Below are 10,911 nucleotides of genomic sequence, written 5' to 3'. Positions count from 1 at the left end.
TCAAAATAAAGGTACGAATTTCAAAATAAAATTCAAAAAACGGCTACATTTACACTCCCACCATCACACAATGTGTGATTCACAATAAAAATTAACATTGTTAACAGAACCCTGTAAAACATTGATGTAAATACACAAATACACCTTCAATATAAACAAAACAATGTCATTGAAGAGCTAACCTACTTATTCAGCCTCAAGCAATAGTACTGTTTTGTGTATGGACCTTTCTAAGTAAACTGGCTTATTTGAGCGTGTGCCTTTACTGTCTAGTGTTGTGTCACTCAGTAACAGTTTGAGTTTCCTGACTCTTCCGTCAGCTCCTTGGTAGACTTCAACTACCTTCGCCAGCTTCCACTGATTTCTTGGTGTGCCATCATCTTGCAACAGGACAATATCATTCACTTTAGCATTTCTCCTGTCCTTGTTCCATTTGCTCCTCTGCTGCAGATTCAGCAAATACTCCTTTCTCCACCTGGTCCAAAATTCATTGGACAAGAACTGTACTCTCTTCCATCTTTTCTGAAGATAGAGATATTCCCTTACAAACTCTCCAGGTGGTGGTGCAATTATTGACGATGTCATTGTCAATATGTGGTTGGGAGTTAGGGGTTCAGGTCCTAATGGATCATTAAGATGTTCTGTGGTCAATGGTCGACTATTCACTATAGCCATCACTTCGTACAGGAATGTTCTTAATGAAGAGCTGTCTAATCTTCCAGCAGACTGGTCTAGGATGGATGTGAGGACACTTCTCACGGTCCGAATCTGCCTCTCCCAGACACCGCCCATGTGACTGGAAGCAGGTGGGTTCATGACAAAGTTGCATCCTAGCTCTTTTACACGTTCTTGCTCTATTCCTTTCATTAATTCTTGGAATTCATTGCGTGCCCCCACGAAGTTTGTGCCTTGATCACTTTGTAGTTGACTTACATTGCCCCTTATGGCAATAAAACAGCGCAACGCATTTATGAAGGCATCAGTGGAAAGGTCATCCAATACCTCAATGTGGATGGCATGTGAACACATGCAGGTGAATAGAAGCCCATATCTCTTCAGTTCTTTCCTTCCATCTTTAACATAAAATGGTCCGAAGCAGTCCATACCACTATAGGTAAATGGAGGGGTAGCTTCCATCCTCTCTGGTGGAAGGTCGGCCATTTTTTGTTCTTGATTACACTTTCTGAGCTTTCTGCATTTAATGCACTTGAAGATGAGTGATGACACTTCACTACTACACCCCAGGATCCAAATCCCACTGGAGCGTAGTTCATTGATGGTCATTCCACGACCTTGATTCACCTTCACCTTCTCATGGTAGTGCTTTATCAACAATCGAGACGCATGATGTCCTTTGGGGAGGATAGCTGGGTGTTTGACATGGGGGTGGAGTGTTGCTTGTGTCAATCTACCTCCCACCCTCAGGATATCTTGGCTATCCATGAAAGGGTTCAACTTGTGCAGTTCGGTTGACTTGTTCTTTTGTACCTCTTTCTTTTGTATAAGAGCCTTGATTTCATCACTGAACGCTTCTTCTTGAACTGCATGGATTATGAATTGTTCAGCATTCATTCTTTCTTCAAGTGTCGTAGCTTCGTTGGATCTCGTTTTAAGACCTTTCACCTCCTTTGCAAGACGCTTAAGTCTTGCTATGGCCCTTACGACTCTCTTCCAATCTGAAAACTTCTGAAGTCGGTCTGATAGAGACCTTTCCTCATTTGCTTTCGTTGTGTGAACTTGTGCTCTTTTGATTTCTGGGTCGTCCTCATTGAGTTCTCCCCCCTTAATCTCTTCTTCCTTAGGGAGGTCCTTTTGCCACAAGAAACTAGGTCCCGTGAACCAGTTAGACTTTACAAGCTCCTTTGTGATGAGTCCGCGAGAGGCATGGTCAGCCGGGTTATTTTCTGAGGCAACATATTGCCACTGACTTGGTTCTGTGCTCGATTTGATCTGCTGGATCCGGTTGGCTACGAATACATGAAATCGCTTTTCATCATTATTAATGTAACCAAGGACGATCTTGGAATCGGTCCAAAAGTATTCCTGTAGATCTTCGATCTCCATTTCTCTCTTTAGCAGATCACTTGTCCTTGTGGTCACGACCGCAGCTGAGAGTTCCAGCCTTGGGATTGTTGTTACCTTCGTCAGTGCAACCCTTGCCTTCCCCATAACAAGAGCGCAATGGACTTCTCCAGACTTCGAAACAACCCTAAGGTAAGAACACATTCCATAGCCAGAAACACTAGCATCGGAAAAATGGTGAAGTTCACACTGCTGAACTTCCTTGGCTCTCAATGGTATGTAGTGCCGTGGTATCTCTACCGAAGACAGATTATGGAGGTCTTGGAGCCATGCTTCCCAACGCGGCCTGAGGTCGTCAGGAAGTGGCTCATCCCATCCTACCTTGTCTTGGCACATCCTTTGTAGAATCTGTTTACCTTTCAAAATGATAGGTGCCACAAATCCAAGAGGATCAAAAATTGAGGCCACTGTTGACAGTACTCCTCTTCTGGTAAAAGGATGCTCTTTTACCCTCACTCTGAACTGGAACTTATCTGAGCTAATGCACCATTGGACCCCGAGAGCCCGTTCCATCTTGTGTTCACCCAAAGCCATGTCCAGGTCAGCTGCAACTTCAGCAAGTTCTTGCTTTGGGATTGTGGCAAGAACCTTCTTGTTGTTGGTAATGAATTTGTGTAAGTGGAGCTTACCGGTGTTGCAGAGGTCTCTTGCCTCTCTAACAAGCGTGATAGCTTCTTCTTCACTGTCCAAACTTGTTAATCCATCGTCAACATAAAAGTTGCGCTGTATAAACCTCACTGTAGCTTCACTAAACTTGCCTTCTCCTTCTGCTGCCAGGTGTTTGAGCCCAAAGTTCGCGCATCCAGGTGACGATGCAGCACCGAACAAGTGAACCTTCATGCGGAACACTGACGGTGGAGCTTCCATATTGCCTCTTTCCCACCACAGAAATCAAAGGTAGTCTTGGTCCCTTGGTGCAACATGAAATTGATGGAACATCCGTTCCACATCACACATGATGGCTACTTGTCCTTTGCGGAAACGACACAAGACCCCTACAAGGGTATTTGTAAGGTCTGGTCCGGTGAGTAGATGCTCATTCAGTGATGTATTCTGAAACTTAGCTGAGCAATCAAATACCACGCGAATCTTTCCTGGCTTTTGGGGGTGGTAGACCCCATGGTGAGGGATATACCACGTGGTCTGATTGGTTACCTCTGGCTCTGGAACCTTTTCAGCATCACCTCTTGCTATTATGTCCTCCATAAAAGCCACATAATCCTTGTGATATTGATTATCTTTCTTAAGACGTTTTTCCAGACATCTGAGTCTATGTTCTGCACACATTTTGTTGTTTGGCAGACTTGGCCTCTCTTCATTGAAAGGCAATGGCATTTCATAATGCCCATTTGGCTTTTGCTTGATGCCTTCTTTCAGCTTCGCCAAGAAATTAATATCTTCTTGTGATATTAGAACTTCCTCACTGAACTTCTCAGTAAAATCTGACTCAAAGACCTTGAGTATATCTGCTGGAGTGATAATTTCCTTGACTTGAGTTCTACAAACAAAATGGACCTCAGACTTGAGCTTATTGGGCTTGGTAGCTGGCTGAACTTTCTTTATGATGATACGGTGGCTCACACCGATTTCATCCTCATGATCATAATCAACTTCAGTGCTGCTGTAGCCGATAATGCTCCAACCCAACACAGACCTTTGCGCATATGGATGGTTTTCATTGCCCGTAATGACATCTCTGGGAAGTAAGGCTTGTGGACAGTTATAGCCGATTAACAATCCCACTTCACAGTCGAGCTCAGGAGACATTTCATCTGCCAAATGTTCTAAGTGAGGCCAGGACTTTGCAGTTGTGCTTGTGGGTATATGAGATCTGTTTGCTGGTATGTAATCTCTGGTATAGGTTGTTGGGAGTTTGATTTTAGTGTCAGAGCTGATGCCTCTTACCTGTAGTCCTTGCACCCTTTGGCTATTCACCACTTTTGTTTTTGATGTTATTGTGGACACTTTAAGTTTTACTGGCTCTTTCTTGGCACCCAATGTTACAGCCGCATCCTTCAGGATGAAGGTTGTGTCGCTCTGACTATCAAGTAAAGCATACACTAAAACTTCCTTGTCTGGTTCCGTTGTCTTGGATACATAGACTGGAACAATAGATGAAGTATGAGTGCTGCTCTTCTCTTGAACAACTCGGTTAGAAGTAGCTTGCTGTATTTCAATCGATTCAGACTGTTGGTTCTTGTCTCCTTTGTTTTCATTTGACCTTTCTTGTTTTATTCTTACTCCTTGTTCTTGGTCTTTCTTCCCACGATCTTGATGTAGGCAAGTGGGGTGGCGTTTTCCACATAAGTCACACACACTCCTGGATGTACAAGCTCTGGAGTTATGGCCGATCCTAAGGCAGCCAAAACATAATTTCTCCAGTTGTACAAACTTAACTCTTTCTTCAACTGGTTTTTCCATAATCTTGCGACACCTATGGAGAGTATGGCTTTTCTTCTTGCAAAACATGCATGTGATGCTTGTCTTCTCACTTGTATTAGTGGTGAAAGTCTTAGCACTAAAGTTTTGATTTCGTTGATACTTAGACTGTTCTTGTTCTGTTGGCTTTGATCTTTCTTGGTCAGTTTGCTTCACTGCATATAATGATGTGATGGGGTTGCATGCAATTCGAGCTTCCATGCTGAGAAATCTCACGAAGTATCTAAAGTCAGGGAACATTTTGTATCCATCTTGATAAATTGTGGCTTCTCTATTCCAGCGTGAGCTCAACCAATCCGGGAGCTTGACGGTAATCTTTTGGTTTTCCACACAGTCGTTGAGAGTTTGTAGACCTTGAACATATGGCATAGCTGATTCCACACTGCTCAGGAAATCAACAAACTCACGAAGATTTTCACTGTCCTTGGGGCCAATTTTATGCCATGTATGTATCTTGTCACGGTATGACTTGGCAACTATGAATGGATTACCAAATCTGTCTTCAAGTATGTCCCAGGCAGCACGATAAGCTGTTTCTGTTCCTACAAGGAAATGGCCTTCAATAGCTCTCTTGGCTGAGCCACCAACATACTTGCGTAGGAAGAAGAGCTTTTCTTGAGTTAGCAGGTTCTTGCGATCAATCAGAGTAAAGAAGGAAAGCTTCCAATCATTGTACTTGAGAGGATCTCCTTTGAAAACTTCAGGTTCTGGGATTGGAACTCGATTAGCTGTGATTGCTTCAGCAAGAGTTCTCACAAGGTCATTGGACGCTTCATGAGAGGTTAAAAAGGCTTGAGTGGCCGGAGCTTGAGTGGTTGAGGCTTGTTGCATGAGTGGAAGTGCAGTTGGGGTGATGACTTGACTTACAGGGGCTTGAGAAAATGTGGCTGACTGTGGAACAGAACATGAGGTGTACATGGAGGGATGTGGGAGAGGGTTTTTAGTGATTGTGACCTCATGTGGGTGATCGACTTGACTGGGCTTGGCTTGTTGCGCAGGAAGAGCTTGGAAGACTGGTGCTTGATAGGAGGGAAAAAATGGATCCATTAAAGGGTTAAGTGCAAGTGGTGAATCGACAGATTCTGAATAAACCTGCAGTCTTGCTTGAGCTGCAACATGCCCTTTAAGTTCTTCTAGCCGTTCTACTTCTCTTCTTTTCCCTTCCAGCTTCATTTTTCTATCACCACTTTCTGCTATGAACTGAGCTCTTTCTTTAGCACTCTCTGCTTCAATTTCCCTTTCTTTAACTTCTCTTTCAGCCTTCAAGATTTGATCTTCAACCTCAAGTCTTTGAATTTCTTCCTTCTGCTGATGTTGTGCATTTGTTATCTTTATCACCTCTTGTGTAGCCACAACTTCAGCTGCTGCTTGTTTTGCATTCAGGGACAGGATGGAAGAGTGTCTGGATACTTTGGAAGAAGCCTTTGACTTAGCGGTTTGAGCTGAGGAAACACTAGACACTGTGCTGTCAAACACTGACTTAGCGTCAGGCCAAGATATGTTTTTCGAATCATCACCACTGCGGAAATGTTGAACATTTGTATTTGCAATCCTAGTGAATGCCTGGCATGTGTCATTCATTCTCCGAATGTCAGGTTCAGGACTTGAAATGGCTCTTATTTTGAGGTAAGTGCTGTCAATGTCAACTTGGATGGTATTGATTGCATTTACAATCTCATCAATCAGATCATCAGCATCATTATTCTTAATGGACCGTTTTAAGCCATTAATGTGATACTTCCATCTTCTGTACATCTTTACAAAACTCACATTTAGATTCTTCAATTTGTCATCTAACAGAGCTTTTCCTTTTTCAGTGAGCTTTTGTGTGCGACCAGTTTTCCTACTTCCAGGAGGCACTTGTGTGTCATCCGCACCAACCTGAGATTTTTTGTCCTGCACTGTATCTTCAACTTGCTCATCAGCATCAGCTTGCTGTGATAGGGTAGTCTGCTCTGCATCAGTATCTTCTTGAAGGTCTCCATGAGTGACCTCTTCAGTTGGAAGAAAGGTGGTTTCTTTTGTGTGTGACATATTAAATGTAGAGAGTTTTAAATATGTTGAAAATTAAATGAAACGTAAATATAAATCTCTTTGATTACCTTAGCTTAACCTTTGAATAATGCACATCATAATACTACGTTATCATAATAGCACACTTCAATAAATGAGTAAAAAGGCAATTAACAAAGTGTAAAAACTCTTGGCACAGTCTAAATATGAAAACATACTTGTATGAACAATACTTTGATATTAACTTAAGACATCTTAGATTCAACTGGGAGAATGGTCAATTTACTTATCTACTTAGTTTCTTTGAGTTTTACTAGATAATCAATTGCAGGAGAAAATGTCCACTGCAGCTTTAAGGAAAAAACACAAATGAAATGTCCGTGTGCTAGAAACTTAATGGCAGCTAACGAGTACTTGCGCTACTTTCAAGACACTCTCCTCGACGTGCTTGCTTGTGTAGCCTTGTCCGCTTGCCCCTTGGATTCACACGAACAGTTCACAAGATGGCCTCTCCTTCACCACATGTGGCCTGCAGCTAGTCCGTCTTCATCCGCTCGGAGTCTTCACCGATGCAGAAGTGTTCTACTATGCCGCCCATTGATTGGATGCGAGACTCCGGTTCCTTTTACAGATGTTTATTAACACCGTAGAACTAAAAGTTCAGGTAAACAAAATAAAAGACATCAAATATTGCAATATTACATGAATAGCATGGCTTAGAATTGTAGCTAATGCTGATAAAGAATACAGAGCACTACTGACCACTTTAGCCTGCTTCTCAACCAACGGCAGAGTCATTCCCCAGAAGCAATCTTCATAGTCAAAAATATGATTCTTCAACTTACACACAGTTGTAGCGAACACCACGCAGCATGGAGTAATAATAAAAAAAAAATAAAATAAAGAAACAACTAGCAGGTAACATCACCGCTACAGGTGCCTTAGTCTCTGTGTGTAGCTTACGGAGCTAACAGGCGCTACTTCTGGTTTTTTACTCCTTTCAAAATAAAGGTACGAATTTCAAAATAAAATTCAAAAAACGGCTACATTTACAGTAAATAACAAATATAATTGGATGTAATGTTTTCCATGTTGGATATTGAAGATTAAGAACAAGGCTTTCAAACAAGTTATAATTTAGTTTAGGTTTGGGATTAATTAACAGGCTTGAATCAAATATGGCTGCAACTCCCTCTCCTCGGCCTGAGGAATTTGAGTATTGAGGTTTGGTTATCTAAAAGGCAATTTAAAGGATACAGTTGGTTAAAAGCAGATTTAAGGAGGCACTGGACAGGACGGTCAGCGGGAGTTATATAAAGCTTAAAAAAGCTCCCCCCCACCTGCCCCAGTCTCTCTCCCAGAAAAATTAAAATAAATACCTTGGTGTCACAATATAAAAAATCTATTTTTATATTACATGTCATTTAGCTGACGTTTTTATCCAAAGCGCCTTACATTTGCTATATATGTCAGAGGTTGCACGCCTCTGGAGCAACTAGGGGTTATGCGTCTTGCTCAGGGACACATTGGTTGATGTATCGCAGTGGGAATTGAACCCAGGGCTTCCACACTAAAGGCATGTGTCATATCCACTGTGCCACCATTTCTTCCTGTCAATCAATAATTTCAACATTTAAAAATATAGTAGTCATCACCATTAACTTTATAAGTTACTGTTACTTGGTCATTGTCATTAGAAAAGGCCTATGGTTGTGTGCGGAAACAGTCTCTCTGGGTCCAAGCATCGTATGACCTACACTTTTGACTAAAGCAATACAATGGCTACCAGCTTCACTTTCCTTTAGCTTCAAATCCTTTAGGGTACTGCCTGCATTGTTTTTAATGTATGATTGATTAAATATTCAACAGCTTAATAAGATTATCATGCAGCTTTCTTTTCCCCTTTTTAATGGTATCTTGTGGTTTTTGTTGTATCAACTTTGACTGCACATCACTTTGTGGCTGTAATTCTTGCTGAAATAGTTAACATGGGTTGTTATTTACACACAACCTATCAGCAACAATGCATTACGGGGCCAACCCAGATATATAATCTACATTTCCACTTTAGTCATAAACCTTATACTGGGCCCTGGGGAAAAATTCAAGAGGAAATGCTGTAGTTACAGTCTTTGTCTTTAAGAGCGCTTGTGTGTGTATATTTTTGCATGTGTGTATTTGTGCTGTGGGGGTGGTTCCTCTGGTGGATGACTAATGACTTTGTGTGTGTGTGAGGGGGAGGGGAGGTGGTAGACGGTGTGTGTGCCTTGGAGAAACTGAGATGGAGACAGATTTCCCTTATTTACCATGAGATGAATGCGGTCATGTATGTTAATGCACACTTGAACAAGTTTAAATTAGTCACTTAATCTACACAGGCAGGTGAGAAGAAACAGCAGTGGCAGAAATAGTGTGGTTTGTCTGAATCTGTTAACCTGTCAGCTTGCATTCTACACCCAAACACCTTGAACTGGACTAATACTATAGTGTATGACCCCCATCCATCCCTCCAAGTAGCACACAATGCATTTTTTTTTGATTTGTTAACGTTTAATATGTTATTTAAGTAGCAGTCAAAGTTAATTGCCCTGCCTCCAACAGTACAGTACACATATTTAATAATTTACAAATGACGGTGGAGCAAAAAAATACGCACACATACCCCAGTGTGTGTTGAGGGCATTGCATGTGTCATTTCTATTGAAAATGTGACACGTCAATAGTGTAATTATGTGTGTGTGTGTGTGTGTGTGTGTGTGTGTGTGTGTGTGTTGTACATCATGTATATGTGGCAAAATAGTTTAAGCACAAACATGGTTAATGGCACACTCTAAGCCAACCTTTAAAGGCCCCATGGCATGAAAATTGCACTTTGAGGTGTTTTAACATTAATATGCGTTCCCCCAGCCTGCCTATGGTCCCCCAGTGGCTATAAATGGCGATAGGTTTAAACTGAGCCCTGGGTATCCTGCTCTGCCTTTGAGAAAATGAAAGCTCAGATGGGCCGATCTGGAATCTTGCTCCTTATGAGGTCATAAGGAGCAAGGTTACCTCCCCTTTCTCTGCTTTGCCCGCCCAGAGAATTTGGCCCACTCATGAGAGAGAGACATCATGGCTTTCAAATGAGCAAAGTGGCAGTTGGTCAAGGCCACACCCCCACCCTCCACCTTGCCCCCCCTCTCTCTTCCTCAATAGCTACAGACACAGAAATGGCACATACTAAGGAAAGCTCATTGTGGGACTGGCTCTAGTGGCTGTAATTTTGCACTAACGCTGAATTTCGGGAAAGAGACTTCAGAAACAGTATTAAGGGACCACTAAGGTCTATATAAAAGCATCCAAAGAGCACCATGTCATGGGACCTTTAACTGGCACCCGCATGGACATTTTACTCCCCCTCTACCAGTCGGAGGCTATGTTGCTTTTTAAAATATGTATTTTATTGATGTATTAGTGTTTCTCTGATGATTTACATTAATGATTATAGAGAGGCTGCTTTCATTAATTGTAACAATTTCCGTGTGAGCAATAATGTCACTGCAGCAAATATTGTCATATGACATTTAAGCAGCAAAACAACAAAGTTGACAGGGTAAACAGAACTAAACTTTTAGCTTATGAATCTGAAATAATCAATAAAGTTACACTACTGCACACAGGTCTCTTAATGGGGACACACTTGCCCGACAAAAATGAAGATGTTGTCAGCGGCTCGCTTGGCTCACATTTTAGAGAATGTAATTCATATTTTACTCATAAATGATGTATTTTGTTACCCATCCACTATTAATCAGAATGTTATGGCCACAACCACCTGGCCTGGATTATCCATATATGGCATTGGGAGGTGCCCAGGGGACCAGCAGTGCTTGCAATTTGCAATGCTTGGGGGGCACCAAATGATTGAAACGATTAAACTTTTAAAATGTTTGTGGGGCTGCACCAGGCCGGCCCAGCAGCATGGGATCTCTGGACACAGGTCTGGCTCTCAGCTCGCAGCCTCACCGGTCCCATACTCAACCATCCGGTCATAGGCCAGCAGCAGGATGCAGTGACCTGCCATCCTGACTCTCCTGTTACACCTCTTCCGAACTGGACACAATGTGAACCAACAAATTGGATTGTTTCACGTCATTGGTCAAAATTACGACTGAAACAAAAGGTAACTTACCTTAGTGCCAACTTAGATGAGTTTCAGAGGAACACAGCCAGGAGTGAAAGGCAATGTTCACTGGCTTTCTCAGGGCTCAGTATTGTAACAACAGGAGCAAAGGTTATGTTAGGCTGGCTGTGTCGCGTGAGCGTGGCGTCAGCTGCGTGGATTTTTCAATGTCTTTACACACCAGAAACGTGTCTGATGCGGCACTGCTGCTGCTA

The sequence above is a fragment of the Sander lucioperca genome, chromosome 19, assembly GCF_008315115.2.
Source record: "Sander lucioperca isolate FBNREF2018 chromosome 19, SLUC_FBN_1.2, whole genome shotgun sequence".
NCBI lineage: Eukaryota > Metazoa > Chordata > Actinopteri > Perciformes > Percidae > Sander > Sander lucioperca.
This window is presented reverse-complemented; position numbering follows the sequence as displayed.